The sequence below is a fragment of the Elaeis guineensis genome, chromosome 14 (genome assembly GCF_000442705.2).
Source record: "Elaeis guineensis isolate ETL-2024a chromosome 14, EG11, whole genome shotgun sequence".
In the NCBI taxonomy this organism is placed as follows: Eukaryota; Viridiplantae; Streptophyta; class Magnoliopsida; order Arecales; family Arecaceae; genus Elaeis; species Elaeis guineensis.
This window is the reverse complement of record NC_026006.2, coordinates 3,025,402-3,044,885: the sequence shown is the minus strand read 5'-3', so window position 1 is coordinate 3,044,885 and position 19,484 is coordinate 3,025,402. Positions and strand designations below refer to the sequence as shown.

The window sequence follows — 19,484 nt, the reverse complement described above, 5'->3', positions numbered from 1 at the left end:
ACTCTTGATAGTAGAGTGTTACATTGGTCACGTTCAGTGCAGATGTACTCCTACATCTCATCTGAATGCCATACCAGTGTCTTCACACCACTTGGTTATGAGGACAACCAACGCAAATGACATATAGCGACCTACACTTGATAAGTTATCATCTTTGTTAATAACTTATCATTTGATCATGAATAATTTAAGAACCATCTGATAAATCCTCCTTTATCGATTGATTGTGGTTCTAAAGACTTCATCATAATTTAGGAGTTCATTTAAGAAGATAGAACTTTTATGATGAACCTGCCAAATAACTATTATTATTAGATAATTCATATACTAATTCCAATCATCTACCATTTAGATGATTGGCTTTAGGACATATTTTCCAACAACTCTCATTTTTACTAAAGCCAATCAGAACAATATCAAATATCCTATCTTCCACTTGAGTTCATAGAACTGCTTAGTTCTGAGGCCTTAGCAAATGGATCAGTCAAGTTCTCCTTTTCATCAATCTTCAAAGATCGATGTTACCCTGATCTAAAATCAAAAGTGATAGAATACAGAGTATGCTGGTTCCTTCAGTTCTTTAGCCAAAGCTATGGCTCCAGTGCTATGATAGGACTGGACCATTGGTGGAGGGTGCCACTCCTAACCTGCTAATGAAGTCAGCACTACACAGCTTACATGACAGCATCATAATGCTACGATGTACTCTACATCACTAATTGAGTAGGCTAAAGTATCTTCCTTGAAATCTTTCTAGCAGATTGCTCCTACAATTAGGGAATGATCCAATACTTTCTTATTGTCATCTTGATCTAACTGTAATCAAAATATCCACATGTTTAAAGTCAGTATTTTCATATTTGAGTCACTGGACCTTAGTATTTTTCAAATACTTAAGGATTGTCTATACAATCTTCCATTGGTTCCTACTTAGATCAGACTGGTATCTGCTCACTATCATTAGTGAGTATACCATATCTGATCTTTGAACATGGAAAAATTAGATGATACCCAAACCTTTATTTCTTGCAATGCTGGAATGCCATTCCCGATTAAGAGAATTTCATTCAAAGACAACACAAAGAATAACACTACAGAACTTTTTGTCCACTTATAAATGCAGGGTTCCTCTTTGTTCATAACAAAGATATATATTCAAAACGTATGTTCCAACTCTGGATAATAGCGAAACAGGCTTTATAGGTCTCCACCTTCCCATCTGCGCTACTCTGATCCTTTTGAAAAATCCATTCACACCCAATGGGTTTTATCCCTTCAAGTAAATCATCTAGTGTCCATACACTATTGATTTTCATGGACTTCAATTTGGATTTAATGGCTCCAAGCCACTTCTCAGAGTTAGACCACTGCATTGCATCCCTATAGGTGATCGGATCCTTGTTAATCTCATCGAGCTCAACAGGATCGGCATCTCAGACCTAGACACTGAAGTGTCTGTCCAGCTAACGTGGTACTCTACCAGATCTCCTTAAGGTGTTACTTTAATGGGCTCCGAGTTTGATCTAATCAAATATGGTTTTGTAGGTTTACTAGATTATATCGGTTCATTTCTACCAGTCAAACTTTCAAGTTCAACTTGATAGGCATCAGTTCCTTCTCTAAGAACTCCTTTCCAAAAAGAATGCCTTACTGCTGATGAACATCTTATGTTCTTCAGCATGTTAGAATTAGTAACCCTTAAACACCTATTGGACCAAGAACTAAGTTTATCTGTATGCAAACCTTTGACATAGGCCGATCAACTCCAAACCCAAAGGTGAGAGAGTTTAGATCTATGCCTAATCCATATCTCATATGGAATCTGCACAACAGACTTACTCAGTATATTTTTAGAGTAAAACAGATAGTCAACAAGAGCACAATCCTGAAATAGGTAGAGAAGTGAACCCTATCGTGGATTGAATCATGTCTAACAAAGTTCAACTTCTCCTTTCAGATACACTATATTTTGATAAAGAATCCACTGAGAGAGAATCCAATTCTCTCCTAAGATATGTCACAAACTCACTGGATAAGTATTCGCCTCCTCGATCTGATCGAAGAGTTCTAACACCTTATCCAGTTTGTTTCTATATTTCATTATTGAATCATTTTAACATTTCAAATGATTCAGGCCAGACACACACATGCCCAGATAGGTCGTCTGTAATAAAATATTAATATCTTCCTCTGGCACTTAAGTTCATAGGTCCACATACATCACTATGTATGAGACTTAGAACTTTATCAACTCTTTTACTTTTTTCATTAAAAGGTGACTTTGTCATCTTTCCAAAAAGATAAGACTCACAGGCTATCAATGATTCACAATCATTAATGTCGAGGTTTTTCTCTCAAGCTAATCTGTTTATCCTATTCTTGTCAAGGTGACTAAGTGATTTATGTCACAAATTGACATAAAAAGTATCAATTAATATCTAAATTATCTAACTTTATTAAGAAATTGATACTTGTTATTATATTTTGTAGAAGAAGAGATCATCAATAGAAAGAACAAGGAAAGAGGATTCCAACGGCGCAAATTTTATGCAAAACGGAGTTAAATTGACCCAGGAATTGAAGAATGAAGAAAGAAGACTCAATTGGGTCAAACCGAGTCAAATCAGATCAAAATTGGTCAAAAATCAACTGATTTGGTGATCTGGTTAGCCGCCTGGTCCACAGCAACAGGCGCATGGATCATGGACCCATCGGCGCACCATAAACCCCCTAAAACCTCTTAGTCCCACATCGGAAGTTTTGAAAACCTTATAACCCCCAAATGCCTATAAAAGCCCCCAAAGGCCCTTGTTTTATGGATTCTTCCTTCCGATCAAGCTTGTAACCCTAGATAGTGGGGTTTTTAGCTCTCTTTTCAAGCCTCGAGCTTTGAGGTTTTTGTAATAAATTTTTTTTTATATATAAAATCTTCTTTTTATGCAATTTCATCTCTTTACATTATGCAATTTATTTTTCTTGCAATTAGGATAGTTTAATTTATGCAATTTAATTTTATGCAATTAGGATAGTTTAATTTATGAAATTAGGGTAGTTTATTTTTCTGTATTTAAATTTTGCAAGTAGATTTAGATCATGTCTAGCTAAGCATCCCTTCTAGGGTTTGCGATGAAGCTAGATCATGAGTAGGGATTTTACATAGGGTTCTTTCTTTTTCTTAGGGTTTCTTTTTCTTCCTCTTTTGCCAAGAATTTTTGATGAACTACAGTTGGGTCAGAGTCCCTTCATAGTTCATGCTTGATTCAGTGCATAGGAGGAGAAAACCCTAAGGGATCCTAGTTACTACTCCCCTGTAAAGAATCTTGATGGTTATCGTTGGGCCTTAGTCCCTTCATAATCTATGCTTGGGAAAGACAAGAGGAGTAGTCGTTAGGATCAATAAGAAAAATTTTAGGTAGAATTCCCTAATCTAGATCTAGTGGATTCAAAAACCCTAGATCCTTAGTCTTATTGTCTTTAGCAAACAACTTTCGACTTTCGATTTTTGTTAAAGCTCACTTGAGCATAGATTTGAAAATCATTTTTAAAACCAAGTCTCTGTGGGATCGACCCGTACTCGCTGGTCGTGCTACTCTGCACACCGTGCGCTTGCGGTTTTATTTACAAATTTTAAGATTTGAACATCAAGTTTTTGGCGCCGTTGCCGGGGATTTGGCGTTTTAAATTATTTTCAAATATTTGTTCTTCGTGCGTTATAACTCTCTTTTTTTTTTCTTTAGGTTTCTATATTTAGTTGGTGATTGCTGGAAAACTCAGGTACGCTTCTAATTTCTCTTTTATTATTTTTAGTTAATTACTTTTGCTTTTAGACCTAATCATTTGAATTTACTTAATCACAAAAAAAAAAATATAAAACAAAACAAAAGACATTTCATAATCGTGAAGTAAAATATCAAAATAAAAAAAAAATTCTAAATTAAAATCTTTTACATTCTTGGTCATCTTGTTTATTTGTATTTGCATTTTCATAATTAATCTAAGGGCATCAACCCATTAACAAGATAAGGTGGGGATTTCATTACCCTTCCTTAGCCCAAAAACCATCTCCATCATATTGCATTACCTAGACTTTTAATCTTAAAATCAATTAGACGTCAACCTTAAGGAATTCGAGCTCAATAGGACAAGGAACCCTAAGAGTTCTACCAAGTTTGAGTTGTTTGATTAGTTGGTGTCTAGGCAAGTCCCTGAGGGTGGTTTGTTAAATTGGTTCAGTTGCTGGCCTGGCCAACTCGTTTGGTGTCTAGAAAGGCAACGATGAGTGAACCTCCCACCTCTTATACTTACCTGGCTAACTAGTTGATCAATCTCCACTTGGAAGGTTTGAAGGGTCATCTTGGAACAGTTAGGAGCTGTCTAGATTTAGGTTAACCCTAGGATAGATTGAGTTTAATTTATTGATTCACTTGTTTGAAAAAAAAAAAAAAATTTAAAATTTAAATTAATTTGGTTACTTTTCTTTAGATTTAGGACTCCTTAGGATCTTCTCTTTAGAACTTTTTCTCTTTTCTTTCTTTTCCTTATACATAAAAATTTTATAAAAAAAAAAAAAATTGTATAAACATCGAGAACCGTACACCTCGTGTGTGGAGAAGAGTGTCGGGTCGTCTAGTTAGAATTGAGTCAATTCCTGTTGTTCCAATGGCTGAACCAATCCAACCCATGACCCTTAAGGATTTGTGTTATCCAGTTGGCTCCATCCAACCATCTTGTATCAGGTTGCCACAACCCACAGCTAACAATTTTGAAATCAAACCTCAAATCATAAATATGCTTCCAAAATTCACAGGATTAGAAGATGCTTATATATTTATTAGAGAATTTGAGGAGGTATGTGCAACCATGAAACTGCAATTAACAGAGGATGAGGTCAAACTTAGATTAATCAACTTTGCCCTTAAGGACAATGCTAAGAAGTGGCTTTATAGTCTGCCAAACTATTCTGTCACTACTGGGAGGGCTTTGTGAGAACATTTTTAAAAAAGTATTTCCCCCATCATAAAACAGCTAGGATTAGGAATGAAATAAATCAATTTTACCAACTAGCTGGTGAATCATTTTGGAAGTACTTTGATCGTTTCAAGAATCTTTTGACCCAATGCCCACACCATGGAATAGAAACTTGGAGACTATGCCAGATCATCTATGAGGGGTTAGATTCAAACTCAAGAACCATGCTAGAGTCCATGTGCCAAGGCCAATTTATGGACAAAGAAACTACTGAAGCTTGGCAATTCTTAGAAGACCTAGCCGAGAAAAATTTACAGTGGGAAACAACTAGGGAACCTGATAAAGCTACACCTTCAAGAGGAGGAATGCATCAAATTCAACCAACCCTAGCATCAGAGGCCAAGATTGCAACCTTAACACGTAGATTGGAAGCCTTAGAATTACAGAGACCAGCCAATGTAAATCAAATATCTGCACCCATGTGTAAAGGGTGCAATGCACCAGACCATGTCTTAGAAGAATGTTCCTACTCGAATGAGTGTGCACAGGTGAATGCCACCTATCAAGGACCATTGAACAATCCTTATGCACCCACATATAACCCAGGTTGGAGGAATCACCCGAATTTCTCATGGTCCCAGAATCCTAATGTAGGTAATCCAAATTTCAATCAGCAAAATCTAAGGTCCAACCCAGTGATGAACAACCCGCCAGGCTTCCATGATAATGACAAAAAAATTACCTCTTTAGAGAAAAGCCTAGAAGCCATGATGAAAACACATACCAGCTTTATGCAAACTACGGGTCAACTCATAAATAATAACACCCAAGCTATAGCCCGTCTGGAAATGCAAGTAAGTCAGCTGGCTTCGACCATTAGTGAACGAGAACATGGTAGGTTACCTAGCCAACATGAGCCAAATCCTAGGAACCAAAATGGTCCACGACCCCAACAAGGAAACCAAGTTAATGGTATAAATGCCATTCATACCTTAAGATCAGGAAAACAAATAGACAATAAGGTAGTTGCACTTGATGATATAGATGACTCATCTGCCGAGTCACCTTCTAAAACTACTACCTTTCAACCTCAAGCACCAGAAACTGAAAATTCACCTAGTCCAGTACTTAAAAGTCCTAGAGCTCCTTTTCCAAACAGACTGAAATCCAATAAATCTGAACATTTAGACAAAATTTTAGAGGTATTTAAACAAGTCCAAGTTAATATTCCTCTTTTAGATATAATCCATCAGGTTCCAACTTATGCCAAATTTTTAAAAGATCTCTGCACTAGGAAAAGGACCACTAATGTACCAAAGAAAGCATTTTTGGCTGCAAGTGTCAGTTCATACCTATCTAGCCATGTGCCAATTAAATATAAGGACCCTGGAGCTCCAACAATTTCTTGTGTTATTGGAGAAACCAATATAAAAAAGGCCTTGCTAGATCTAGGAGCTAGTGTGAATATCCTTCCATATTCGGTGTATGAACAACTAGGATTAGAAAAACTTCAACCTACTGGGATCACATTACAGTTAGCCGATAGATCTCTCAGGATCCCTAAGGGAATGGTCGAGGATGTTCTGATAAAGGTTGAAAATTTTATTTTTCCTGTAGATTTTATTGTTTTAGAGACTGAGCCAGTTGCGAATCCTAAAGGACATATACCTGTCATTTTAGGAAGACCATTCTTAGCTACGGCCAATGCTGAAATCAATTGTCGAAATGGTCTAATGAAGTTATCCTTTGGGAATATGACCATTGAGCTTAATGTTTTTAACTTAGAACAGGAATCCTCTTCTCATGCTGATGTCAATGTAGTCCAAGATGGTATTTATGAATCCATTGACATTAGTGATGATGAAGTCGACCTAGAGTCTAACCCCTGGTTAATCCATGAGTCTGAGGATGTCAATGAAATACTTAAAGAAAATCAGATTAATCAGGAATCGACACTTCCTACTGAACCAATCATTGAGATGGTGAACTCATCACCTAAACCATCGATAGAGGAAGCACCCATTTTAGAACTGAAGCCCCTCCCAGAACATCTCAAGTATGCATATCTAGGACCCAAAGAAACTTTGCCTGTAATTATTGCATCAGACCTAGATCCCAAGCAAGAGGAGGAGTTATTGTCAGTTCTAAAAGCAAATCAAGAGGCAATAGGTTGGACCATAGCAGATATCAAAGGAATAAGCCCTTCTATAGTTCAACATAGAATATACTTAGAGGAAGAGGCTAAACCAACAAGAGAAGCCCAAAGAAGGCTTAATCCAGTTATGAAGGATGTAGTTAAAAAGGAGATTCTGAAACTCCTAGATAGTGGAATAATTTATCCTATTTCTGATAGCTCTTGGGTAAGCCCAGTTCAAGTAGTACCCAAGAAATCTGGGGTAACAGTGGTCCAAAATGATGCAAACGAACTTATCCCAACTAGGACCCAAACGGGATGGAGGGTCTGTATAGACTATAGAAAGTTGAATGCTGCGACAAGGAAAGATCACTTTCCTTTGCCATTTATTGATCAAATGTTGGAAAGACTAGCCGGACAAGAGTTTTACTGTTTTCTTGATGGATACTCCGGTTACAACCAGATCCCCATAGCCGCTGAAGATCAAGAAAAGACTACATTCACCTGTCCATTTGGTACTTTTGCCTATAGACGAATGCCCTTTGGACTATGTAATGCACCGGCAACCTTTCAGAGATGCATGATCAGCATATTTTCAGATATGATAGAACGATTTCTAGAAATTTTTATGGATGACTTTTCTGTTTTTGGTCTAACCTTCTCCGAGTGTCTGAATCACCTGCAATTAGTTCTAGAACGATGTAAGGAGAAGCACCTAGTTCTCAACTGGGAAAAATGTCAGTTTATGGTCAAACAGGGAATAGTTCTTGGCCATGTCATTTCTAAAAAGGGGATTGAAGTGGACAAGGCCAAAATAGATCTAATTGCAAGTCTTCCACCACCTAAATCTGTGAAAGAAATACGTTCATTTTTAGGTCATGCTGGATTCTATAGAAGGTTTATTGCCAACTTTAGCAAAGTAGCACGTCCACTGACTAATCTTTTGGCAAAGGATACTAAATTTGAATTTACTCATGAGTGCTTGGAATCCTTTGAATTTCTAAAAAATGCACTTGTATCAGCTCCAATCATTCATCCTCCTGTCTGGTCTGAACCATTTGAATTAATGTGTGATGCGTCCGATCATGTTGTGGGGCAATCTTAGGTCAACGAATAAATAAGCTGCCTAGAGTGATATATTATGCAAGTAAAACCTTAAATGATGCGCAGCTTAACTACACCACAACTGAGAAGGAGTTCCTTGCCGTTGTCTTTGCTTTAGAGAAATTTAGATCTTATTTGGTTGGGACCCACACCATTGTTTACACCGATCACTCAGCCATTAGACATCTCCTAGCAAAGAAGGATGCCAAGGCACGTTTAATCAGATGGATTTTGCTCCTTCAAGAATTTGACCTAGAAATTAGGGACAAGAAAGGCACTGAGAACGTTGTAGCAGATCATTTGTCCCGAATTCCAGTTGCACCATCTAGTGAACCACCCATCAATGAATCTTTCCCAGATGAGCAACTCATGTCTTTGTCTACTGAACCTTGGTTTGCTGATATTGTAAATTATTTAGCCATAGGCAAGATACCTTCTCATTGGACTAAGCAGGATAAATATAAATTCTTTGCCCAAGTGAAGTATTTCATTTGGGATGATCCTTATCTTTTTAAACAATGTCCTGATCAAATTATTAGAAGGTGTATCCCAGATAACGAAGTCATGAATATTTTATCTTTTTGTCATGATCAAGCATGTGGGGGTCACTTCGCGTCTAAGAAAACTGCTGCTAAGGTTCTCCAATGTGGTTTTTATTGGCCCAATTTGTTTAAGGATGCTCACGAATATTGTAAAAATTGTGCTCAATGTCAGAAAATGGGCCGAATCACCAAGCGACACATGATGCCACTCAACCCAATCTTGGTAGTTGAAGTTTTTGATGTTTGGGGGATCGATTTCATGGGACCATTTCCAAATTCCTTTGGAAATGAATATATTCTAGTAGCAGTTGATTATGTTTCAAAATGGGTAGAAGCAATTGCATGTAGAACACCCGATAGCAAAATGGTCATTAAGTTTCTTAAAGAAAATATTCTCTCCCGTTTCGGTATTCCTAGGGCAATCATTAGTGATCGGGGAACCCATTTTTGTAACCGACCTTTTGCAACATTGATGAAAAAGTATAATGTCACCCACAAATTGGCCACACCATATCATCCTCAAACTAGTGGGCAAGTTGAAGTGTCAAACCGACAAATCAAACAGATCCTGGAAAAAACTGTTAATGCCAATAGAAAGGATTGGTCTTTAAAATTAATTGATGCACTTTGGGCATACCGAACCGCTTTCAAGACCAATCTAGGAATGTCTCCTTATAGGATTGTGTTTGGTAAACCATGTCACTTGCCTATTGAGATAGAACACAAAGCCATGTGGGCCATCAAACAACTAAATACAAATTTGAACGATGCTGGAAACCATAGGAAGCTTCAATTGAATGAATTAGAAGAACTTAGAAATGAAGCCTATGAAAATGCAAGGATATACAAGGAACGAACCAAAGCATTTCATGATCCATCAATTATAAGAAAAACTTTCAATATCGGACAAAAGGTGCTCTTATATAACTCTAGATTACATCTGTTTCCAGGAAAGCTTAGGTCTAGATGGACAGGACCATTTTTAGTAAAGGAAGTTTTTTCACACGGGGCTGTTGAGATTGAAAACCCAAGTAATGGTGTTATCTTTAAAGTTAATGGTCAACGATTAAAACCATTCTTGGAATTACCTGTCAAGACTGTTGAAGATGCCATGGTTCTTTATGAACCAACTTATTCTGATTAAGTTGCTTCGAGGTTTGGTCTGGCTGAAGACATAAAACTTAGCGCTTCTGGGAGGCAACCCAGCTTATTTAATTTCTAATGCTTTCTTTGTTTTAGTTTGCTTAGGACAAATAAATTAGATAAACTCCATTGGGGACAATGTCGGTCAAGTTGAGGGGAGAGCTTGAACAAAATCAGGTGTTATCATTTCCTTTTCCTTCCACTATGAGTTATTTCTTGCATTTAATATATTATGTAAAAAAAAAAAAAATAATAATAAATATATATATATATATATATGAAATAAATTAATCTATAAAAGAAATAAGAGTAAGTTAGAAAGTATTTGCTAATGTAGTGAGTCACGGAGAAGATTAGCTGGTTAGACTCTTGGTGGCTTAGGTCATTTAAAGACTATTAGCACTTCCAATTGCACATGCACACTAACAAGGTAAAGTAGGTGTTAATTGTAAGGCCAATTAAGGATTTGAGTATTATTTAAATTAGATAATTTTCTCTACACCCCAATTGAAGAAATTTGAATTTAAGGAAAGAGCTACCTGCCTGAAATAAAATGCAAAACACAGAGTAAATGTGGATTGCCCTAAGCCTAGTAACCGGGTCTCTTCACCTAAGTCAAGTGTTGAGATTCGCGTCAAACGGTGGTGGGAAGGCCAGGATGCTCAGCAAAAAAAAAAAAAAAAAAAAAAAAAAAAAAAAAACAGTGTGAAAGCTACCTTAGTTCTTTGTTTAATCTGGGGTGTATAAAAAATTAATCGAACTAAGTTATGAAAAATGATACAATTGGCCTGTACAAGTTAATACTGAAATACTAAGTTAGTTATCACTCACACAAGTGCTATAAAACTTTAAGTGTACTCTAAGAAAGCTTCTAAGTAGACTGACTACTGATTCTAATTCGAAGCTCATTACTTAGTAATACTAGAAAACTTCTTGAATTTCGATCTTAAATTAATTTGCAAAGGAAGGATCTTTTTGGAATATGATCTTATTTTGGTACATTGCTAAGGGACTAGCAATGATTAAGTTGGAGGGTGTGATTTATGTCACAAATTGACATAAAAAGTATCAATTAATATCTAAATTATCTAACTTTATTAAGAAATTGATATTGTTATTATATTTTGCAGAAGAAGAGATCATCAATAGAAAGAACAAGGAAAGAGGATTCCAACGGCGCAAATTTTATGCAAAACGGAGTTAAATTGACCCAGGAATTGAAGAATGAAGAAAGAAGACTCAATTGGGTCAAACCCGAGTCAAATCAGATCAAAATTGGTCAAAAATCAACTGATTTGGTGATCTGGTTAGCCGCCTGGTCCACAGCAACAGGCGCATGGACCATGGACCCATCGGCGCACCATAAACCCCCTAAAACCTCTTAGTCCCACATCGGAAGTTTTGAAAACCTTATAACCCCCAAATGCCTATAAAAAGCCCCCAAAGGCCCTTGTTTTATGGATTCTTCCTTCCGATCAAGCTTGTAACCCTAGATAGTGGGGTTTTTAGCTCTCTTTTCAAGCCTCGAGCTTTGAGGTTTTTGTAATAAATTTTTTTTTATATATAAAATCTTCTTTTTATGCAATTTCATCTCTTTACATTATGCAATTTATTTTTCTTGCAATTAGGATAGTTTAATTTATGCAATTTAATTTTATGCAATTAGGTTAGTTTAAATTATGCAGTTTAAATTTATGCAATTAGGATAGTTTAATTTATGAAATTAGGGTAGTTTATTTTTCTGTATTTAAATTTTGTAAGTAGATTTAGATCATGTCTAGCTAAGCATCCTTCTAGGGTTTGCGATGAAGCTAGATCATGAGTAGAGATTTTACATAGGGTTCTTTCTTTTTCTTAGGGTTTCTTTTTCTTCCTCTTTTGCCAAGAATTTTTGATGAACTACAGTTGGGTCAGAGTCCCTTCATAGTTCATGCTTGATTCAGTGCATAGGAGGAGAAAACCCTAAGGGATCCTAGTTACTACTCCCCTGTAAAGAATCTTGATGGGTTATCGTTGGGCCTTAGTCCCTTCATAATCTATGCTTGGGAAAGACAAGAGGAGTAGTCGTTAGGATCAATAAGAAAAATTTTAGGTAGAATTCCCTAATCTAGATCTAGTGGATTCAAAAACCCTAGATCCTTAGTCTTATTGTCTTTAGCAAACAACTTTCGACTTTCGATTTTTGTTAAAGCTCACTTGAGCATAGATTTGAAAATCATTTTTAAAACCAAGTCTCTGTGGGATCGACCCGTACTCGCTGGTCGTGCTACTCTGCACACCGTGCGCTTGCGATTTTATTTACAAATTTTAAGATTTGAACATCACTAAGCCTATAATGCCAAAGATAGACATCCATGACATTATCTAACTTGGGTGTGTACATTACATTTAACAGGCTATATAAATGTTAAATATCATTTTCTTATTGTCCATGTATTATTGCAACATTATTCATAATAATATCATAATAATCTTCCTTTATTAATGAATGATGATCATCTTTGGCCAAAAGGCCAACAAAGATTACATTCATCATAAACAATGGATAATAGTAATAATTACTCTAAATGACAATATTTGAAAATAAGCTCTATAATTTCTAAAGTTAGGATTGAAATAAGACTTCCATCCCTAACATTCAAGAATCTCTCACCATTTTCAAACATTCTACTTACTTGTAGTCCTAGCAATAAATTGCATAAGACCATCGATATCTAATACCTAGGTAGTAGAATTACATAGAGAAACTTTAAGGTGTTATCATATAACATCCTTGATGAGCAACTCTTGCTCCTTTCTCTTGTTTAGTCTATTATAGTCAAGGAAAGCAAGACAATTCTTCTTCCTATGACCCTGCTTCTAACAGTAGAAGCAACATGCCTGATTTGGATCAATTTTGGACTAATTATTTTGACTAAACTAAGAAGCCCCAATACGAACCCATTCATACTGCTGAACCAAATTCAACTTTCGATACTAATTATCGAAGTTGGGTCCCATAAGTCATCACTGTCTAACAGCGATTGGAGCAATTAAGGTTTAGTCTTATTTTGAGAAAAGAGAACAATGACCTAATGTATATGAATTATTTTAAGCTTAGAGACTTGGATTTTAGTCTCAAGGTTCTTCCACTATTTGATTCAAATTGGTAGCCTCTACCTCAAATTCGGAGAATTACTTTAATTTTCTAGTAGGTACTAGAATCCATATAGACTACACACAAGCCCGACTTTGATCGGCCAACCCATCTGCATCTACGGGTAGGTTCATTAACCAATTATTTCTCCAAATAATTTCTAGTAATTTAATTTTACCTCAGAAACCTAATCAGTAGGCTTTGACCTCCACTGTAAGGATCCGGATAGGTTGAACCATTAACATGACCATACTTGGTGCATCTAACCAACGAATGATTAAGCCCAACTTTGGTTGGCCAAGCTAACCACCATTAGAGAGACACTTCCAAGTCGTCATATGATGAGTGATAATTCCATTAGTCAACAAGCACCAGGCCATTGGGTCTGCAATGATTATTGAGTTAATGGATCCATTATCAAACACCTTAATGGGAGGTTATGACTCAGTTTTCTCCATAACTTTGTCATTTTAAGGACCTAATAATTTTAGAAGATTTAAAATTATTAGTGATTTAAGGATAGAAAGGACATGGACCAATTTGCTCCCACTGACTTCACCAAGTCAAGTCCTCCCACTGAGTTCTCAAGTCATTAACAAGGACTAGGATCAATTTTGGTCCATGGGCACCTAGATCAGTCTCATTGAATGAAATCAGACTCACTGATTTCTTATGTGACATGGGTTAGCACAAATCAATGAGCAACCTAATCAAGACCTGATTAACCACATTGGCTAGGTAAGTATGATCGATAGGAGGGTCTGCCAAAGCTTGCCTTAGATACCATAAGAAATGGCCAGGTAAGCGGGCTGTCAATTAAAAACCATCGATCATGTTTACCTTAGACACCAACTGGTTTATCAGTTTTGATTTGGTCTGCCTAAAGACTCGGGCTCAGCCACTGAGCCACGATCAGTATCCATTTGTTAGATATATGGACTTTGATTAATTACAACTATTGAAGTGATCTATAGAAATGACCTAATCCTAATTAACTTTTAATTAGGTTTGATCAATTTCTTAACTTAGTCCATATTTAATCTAACCCTAGGTCTAACCCAGTTAATGACCTGACAAAGCTAACCCATTACCCTTTAACCCATGTTTTATGAAATTGTCTTAGGATCTTTAAATCACAAACCTAGATCCTAAACAATCACTTAATTCTTTTAATTAAGTTCATGGCTGAGGGTTGGGATTCGGCATTTTGAAAACCATTTTCAACTTTTGAAAGGTTTAATACAATCTAGTGTTGTTTCACTAAATAGGTCAACTCATTTCAAAAATAGGTCGGCTTATTTCACTAACAAACACTAATTGTAGGTCAAAACAATTAAAATCAATCAAAAAAATTATTCAGCCAATATTTTAGTCGAGCTGGCTCGGATCCTATCCAAGCTGGCCCAATTTTTAGGCGAGCCAACTCGATTCCTAACCGAGCTGGCCCAAACAGCATTCTACAATGCTGTTTCAAGCTGGCATGCTGGTCGAGCCAGCACGATTCCTGAGAGTGCTAGCTCGATCAGCAAACAGAATCTTCATAAGATCTTGTTCTTGACTGATTTTAATCTATGTACATTACATAAAAATTTATGAAATAAAATAGACCTAATCTAAAATATTCATGACATGATTTATTTAAACTTTTTTTAATTTTCTAGATCGCAACGTACCAGGACAACCTTTGCACTTGCATGCAATCCGTGCGATCATTATTTTATTTTTTAGATTTATTTTAATGCAATCATGAACATGTTATAAAAGAACCTAGAAGCTCTGATACCACTGATGGAAAAAGTGCAGGGTTTCATGCATGAATTTCAAAATATTTTTGAAATGTAATGCAAATGAAAAATATAAATTAAACAATTTAATCTATAAATGCATGTAATCAGATTACTAAACCCTACAACTAGGATCTATAACATATCATATTGCATTTATAAGTCAGAAAATAAAAGTTTTGGTATTGATCAGCAAACAATACCCAAGATCTAAAACAGTTTTAGATCTAAAACCTAGATCACATCTAGGTAAGAGAAGAGATCAGATCTCTTACCTTTGCATGGGTTGACAACTCCATGGTTGATTTTTTTTATTGCCTTTGGAGCCGCACACGCATCCGACCTTTACAGGAGATCCACACGAGGATGCAACAAAATTGAAGGTTCATCGAACGAAGATCCGCTCGAAATGCTAGCTTCTTGCGCATCCCTCCGGATGGTCAATCTAAAAATATTCTTCAGATCTCTTTGACATTCCAAGAGATAAAGAATATGAGGAGGAATGAGGGAGAAGTCAAACCCTTGGACCTCTCTAAAATCAGAAATAATATATAATAGAAAAGATCCTAAGAGAAGACAAATCTTCTCTTTTAGGACATTAACAATTGATGTCCTAAGAACATCTCTATGCTAGGATATTAGGAGACCTTCTCCTCTAGATGTTTTTCAAACTTTTAGATCTTATGTTATCTGATTTTTCTCATAGAAAAATCTCATGATTGATGGAGAAAAAGGGTTCTAAAAGAAACCTTAAGAGATGACCTTCTTTTCTTCTTCTTCTCTCATCAGGACATGATCAGATTATGTCCAAAATCAGATCACCATGCCCCAACTCATTGGAGCATAGATCCACCATGCCATCCCTCTTTCTCTCTCAGATTTTTATCACATAAAAATCATAAAAATAAAAAAAAAATTGAAAGAAAAATAATAAGAGAAGACAATCTTCTCTCTTACCTTTTGTCTCTACAAGACATCAACTTTTGATGTCTTGATAGAAGACTCTCCTCCGGGGAAACTGGCACCTCAAAACACCCATACCATTAATAAGTGGTATATTTTTACATTTATTGTAGATATTTTTGATAATTTATGGTGCTAACATCTTCTTAAAAATTCTTATTTCATGAATTTATTGAATTTTCTTAAAAAATAAGTGATTTTGAAAAAAATATGAAATTAGATATATTTATAAAAAAATAGTTGTTAATTTAATTAAGCAATTTAAGCACCAAAATGAAAAAAAAAATTTAAAAAATTTAATGCATATTTTTTTAATTTTTCAGATAAAAATCGAAGCAAAAATCGAGCCAAAATATCCTAAAAAATAAAGAAAATAGCCTTCGATGCACGGTGGACCAGTCGGTCGGTCCACGAGAATAGTTACACGATCCATAGGTGTGGTTCACAGTGAGAGAAAGATCCTGGGTATGATCCATGGCTAATATTTAATCCGACTTAGATCTAACGGCTGCTGTTCATTGTCGATTTATAAGAGAACTTTTTTGCATGATCCGACGGCCCAAAACCAATCCATCATGCGATCCAACGGCTATTATCACTCCCGACTTTGAATAGAACTCTTTTTCATGATCCGACGGCCCAGAACCAATCCCAAGCACGATCGGACGGTTGTGGTTCGATCTGACTTTGATACGGATTAAAACGGCTAATTTTTTATCAGATCTGAGTGGTTCAAGCTCCATCCGACGGCCAAGAATATTCCTAAGGAGATTAATATAATTTTTAAGGGTTTTAGGACTCCTTTCCCTACCAAAAAATTATAAAAAATTCATCTATAAATAGGGGGTCAGGGATTAAGCTTTGTGAGTAGAAAAATTAAGTAGAAAGTGTAGAAAAAAATAGATAAAAAATAAAATAGCTTTAGGAACTCAAGAAAAAGAAGGAAAGAAGCCAGTTCGCTCTATGGAGTACGATGGAAGATGGAGAGGTCATCAACCATCTTTTCGATGAAGCTTGGCTGATCAACTTCAGATCTTTGTTATAGTTTTATTTTTTTTTTTTTATTATTTCTTTTAAATTTTTTGTACTTAAATTTTAATTTCAATTAATGCAAAATTTATTTTCTTGTACTTTAATTTCCTGACTTTTATTTTTTATACGTAGATGCTAGGATCTAATTAGTAGATCTTAGTATCAATTTATTTTTATATTTTTTAAATTTATTATTATTTATTTTTATTGCAAGTAGATGCTAGGATCTAGTTAGTAAATCTTAGTACCTGATTTATTTTATATTTTTTTAAATTTTTATTATTTATTTTTATTGTAAGTAGATGCTAGGATCTAGTTAGTAGATCTTAGTACCCGATTTATTTTTTATACTTTTATTTTTTATTTTTTGACTTAAATTATTTTCTCCAAAATTTTATTTTTTTTTGTAAAATCAAAGATTTTAAGTCAAAATTCTATCTTCTTTGTGAATTCGATCCGACTCACTACTTTCTACATATTTTTAATTTTTATTGAAGTCAGAATTTGATTGATAATCACGGTATCCTAACGACAGCATCACGATCGTATCAATTTTTGGCGCCATTGCTAGGGAGGGCAATAATTTTAATGTTTGATTTCTTTGATTTTCTTATAAATTTAACTTACTAACTTTTCTATTTTTTTATTTTTTTGCAAAAAAAAATTCAAAAATTCAAAAAAAATCAAAAAAAAAAGGGAGATAGAAGGCTTCCAAGTTGGTGAGATCAATCCTAACCCTAACCTTAACTATTTTTTTTAATATTAATTACTATTTTTTTAATTAACCTAAAATTCATCCACATAAACCTAATAAAAATTACATGACAAGAGTAGAAACTTAATTTTTAGGAGCATTCATCATTGTAGATTTATTTTTGGTGATCGCTAGAGACAAGGTAAGCTTTCAAGTTTTATTAGTTTCATGCATCTAATTTAGTTGCATAGAACCCCTTATTTGAAATTAGTTGTACATATTCATCTCAAATCAATTTAACGACAACACCCATAACAAGATAAGATGGATATTTCATCACCCTTTCTTAGCCCAAAAACAACCAACCAGCATTCCGCATTAACCCAAATATAACTCAAATCAAGTAGACATTGGCCCCTAGGATCAATTGAGTTCAGTTTGAGTATTTTAGTGAAGTCAAGTACAAAGTAAGTTTGAACTCATCCCTGAAACTAGTGTCTAAGGCTAGAGGTTACAAAGACTCTGCCTAAGTGGACTCGTGGTTATTTAATTAGTTCCGTTAGTTTACCTGGCCAATTCAATTGGTGTCTAAGGCAAGCAACGGGGGGACCCCCACGACCCCACCTCTTACCTGGCTAGTTGAAGGAAGTGAGAACAAACCCAATTTGTATCTAGACTAAGCCACTCTACATCGAACTGTTAGGTCTAAGAAACCCATAGGTGTCTAGGTTTAATTATTTGCTAACTTGATTGCAATTAACACTTAACCACAACTAATTCTTCTCATCTTATGTCTTTGTGTCTAAGACTTTTCTTAAGGATCTCACCTTTAGAACTTTTCTTTTTCTTTCTTTTCTCTTCTTTTTCTCCTCCTTCTTCTTAAAAAAAAAAATCTTAACAACACACATATTAGGGTTTGCACTAATACATGCACGGTATAATTTTTTCTGACCTAGTTGAACCTAATCCTGAAATTGAATGACTGATCCATGTTAAACCTGAAAATCAAATGGCTAAAAATTTTAAGAACCACCTAGGCAGATGAAGAAATATTTTATTTCTTCCACCTATAATCCATCGATGTTTCCATCATTCTATGGGATCAAATATTCTGACACTAGTCCTGAGGTCGATTTGAACCTAATAGCCCAAAGATTAGATAAAGTCGATCTTCTTGTCCAAAAATTTGATCAGTTTCTAGCATTAGGTCAACAATTTCCTGCACAATACACACCACCATCTAATTATCAGGAGATTTGTTCTATCTGTGCTAGCCTGACCCATCATGTGAGGGAATGTCCCACGGTTGCACAGTTTCCACCTTTCATTTAAGAACAAGTTCAAACTGCTCAAGGTTACTTTAATCCTGTCAATGATCCATTCTTAAATATATATAACCAAGATTGGAGGAACCACCTTAATTTTTCTTGGAGACCCCAACAGACTCAGGCTCAGACCCAAATTTTTTCTTTGCAAAACTTTCAGAATGGGCTCCAATATCAAAACTATGCTTATAATAGTGGTCAGTCTAGTCAGCTTACTTGGTCATCCTATTACAATCAGCCATTATACCCACCTCCTCAACGGACTAATCTAGCTGATGATAGATTGAACCAACTTCAATAAATGATCATGACCCAACAGTAATCCCTCGCTAGGCTAGAAGCACAAATAGATCAATTAACTGAATCTACCATGAGGAAAGAACTATGTCAAGTACCAAATGAACAAATATCGAATTTTAAAAATGACCCACCCATCCACCAATCACCTGGACCTAGTCATCAATCCAATGGCCCACCTAAGAATCTCCAATTTGAAAGTGACAATGCAATTTCTAAGCTTAAAAGTGATAGAATTCTTAAGGACCCATACCAAGATCAGGTGAGTGAGACTAGTACTGATGCTAACCAAAATATGAATTTGGAAGAAAAGGTCAGTATTGAAGCTAACCCAATAGAAGAACCTGAGCCCAAAATTGATA

General features: G+C 35.5%; 1 non-coding gene across 1 annotated transcript; it reads right to left on the bottom strand.

Moving 5' to 3' along the window:
- Positions 1–5,027: 5,027 nt before the first annotated feature.
- Positions 5,028–5,134, bottom strand: LOC140853930 (small nucleolar RNA R71). The gene has a single exon (XR_012137070.1). It is a non-coding gene; the product is annotated as a small nucleolar RNA R71 (small nucleolar RNA).
- Between the last annotated feature and the right edge of the window lie 14,350 nt (positions 5,135–19,484).